Below are 2500 nucleotides of genomic sequence, written 5' to 3'. Positions count from 1 at the left end.
CGAGTGCATGCATGCACAAAGCAGTCATTCAAACGTTTGTAAAGAATGGGGCGTTCGAACAAACTTGTTCTTTAAAATCCTTTTCCATCAAAATCGGACTTAAAATTTGATTTCAGAAGTTATTACTGTTGATGTTTGGAGATGAGTAAGTAGTACTAGATGCAGGGAAAGTAACTTGAGCTATGGAGGTTTCTTCTCCCTCTTCCTGTTCCTTTACTCCTGATTTTCTTCCCGGATACAGAGATTACATATGATACGTAAAGCAAAAAGATGAGGTTTGCAAGGACTCGGAGGCACTCTGCTGCAGTGGTCCAAATTCAATGGAACTCCCGCCCTCACTGGCACCGAATGAAAATACCAAAACGACTTATTTCCATTCAAAATTATATCAAACAGCTCAATTTAACCTTGATTCGAGGATATAAGTTGTATTTTCATAACGAAAGTCAAATTGTGTTGTCACAACTACTCGGTTGTGGCAGAAACCCATAAGGATTGAAACGTGTAACGCGCGTTCACAGCTTCCGAATATTCAGTGCGAGCTGATTGGTTGAATGTCTCAGTGCTAAGTACCATATTTGGAAACCCGTCACTCTTATTGTTCCAAATATGGTACTTAGCAAATTGAATATTCAGAAGCTTGTTTCTCAGCACACAAGGGGTCGTTACACATTTCAACCCTTATGGGTTTCTGGTTGTGGCAAGACAATGAACTACTAACATTTGAAAAAGGAAGTGAGAAATACAAGCGTTTTCCCGTACTTCGCTTCGGCTACACAAGGCTATTGCCGCTTTTAGATAGATAGATAGATAGATAGATAGATAGATAGATAGATAGATAGATAGATAGATAGATAGATAGATAGATATAGATAGATATAGATAGATATAGATAGATATACCTTTATTTGAACACGATAATGTTTAAAGCTATAAGCTTATGGGGTAGTGTGTTTACAAATAAGATATGATTCCCTTAATTTACATACTGTTATACGCCTAAACTAAAAATCCCTAGGGTGTAAGAGAGCTAAAACTAATTGACAATTACGATTGTATATGTAAGATACAATTAAAAGTATACATAATCATGGTCACTAAAATCTGTAGTAGAAATTGACGTAGCATAAAAATTAAAATTTAAGAAACTTGCATTATCTTTCAACTTAGTTGACAAAGTTTTACAACTCGCGTCTACAATTGAATGATCATTGGCCTAGGTGTTATTCCATAGAGCCGCACCTCTATATCTAATCGAGAAATTAACAAATCTTGAGTTGAAGCGAGGTACACAGACAGAGTCAGGTGTCCTAGACGGATATGTCGATGTTCGTCTACAGATTATATTGTCACATAATGGCAGAGGCAGATTTTCCCAGTGAGCCTTGTGCATCAGTTTTACTAATGCAATCTTATATTTGTAGCAGAGTGGATGCCAATTCGCTATCTTTAAGGCCTCAGTCTGTATGCAGGGTGTCTGATCCTAAATTAAAAATTATCTTCGCAGCTGTACTGTGTAGCTTTTCTACTGAATTAAACAGTTCCTTATTACTACAGCATCTCCACGAAGGTAACCCATAGGTGAGAGTCGGTAGAATTATAGTAAGATAAAATGCTTCTAAAACATTTTTAGGTAAGAATTTGCACCTCTTTAGCAAGGCTAACTTTATGGCAAAGCGCTTCTTTAGATCCATCAAGTGAGGTGTCCAGCTCAGCTTATTGTCCACCACAGTGCCAAGTAAGCGGGATTTGTTAACTTGATTAACGAAAGAATCGCCGATCCGGACTGGTGCAATAGGCCCGACAAAACTAGACAAAACTTTTCTTTAATATTTGCTTGTTTGGTCGTCTGATCCTGTTCTACTTGGCTTCGGACTTTGTTTTATCACGCTCAATAAAATCCAGTTATACGAGGCTTTTGATAATCAAAGAAATTGGCCTTAGCCAATGAAAAAAAATGGCCAATCAAAACTAAAAGAAAAAAATTGTAGGCGGTACTCTGCGCGCACATGAGATCAAAGGTCAAAAAGATTGTTTCAGGTGACAAAACTAACTAGGGTTAATTCAGTCGTAGATCGACTGCAATCCATCGTATTAACTTTTGCAGGTTGTGCTGAATAGGGCGGAATCGAGAACGACAAATTGTTTATCAGTTACAGATCTAAGGATTTTAGCTGGATCACTCTGATCTCTCTTCTTGATAAGCATTTCCTACAGCATTCACATCCAGGACTTTGAGCTCGGGAGGCTAATCGTCCACAAAATATGGCGAACAGCGTGTACAACAGCCGCCAAGTACTGTTTGATTTGTCAAACATCTACATCTACATGCTCCAGCACTCGGCGAAGTACCTTTTTGACTTATGGCTGTTTCTGCTTAGGTAGCGTCATTTGCAGATGAAATTACAAAGGCAGCATTTTCCCCTCAGTTATCTTAAGATCCTGAGTGTTGATCCGGCCGGGGTTCGAACCTGCGACCTCCCGCGTTTCTCACTGCCAA

Source organism: Montipora capricornis, chromosome 1, assembly GCF_036669925.1.
Source record: "Montipora capricornis isolate CH-2021 chromosome 1, ASM3666992v2, whole genome shotgun sequence".
Classification (NCBI taxonomy): domain Eukaryota; kingdom Metazoa; phylum Cnidaria; class Anthozoa; order Scleractinia; family Acroporidae; genus Montipora; species Montipora capricornis.
Note: the sequence above shows the minus strand (reverse complement) of the source record.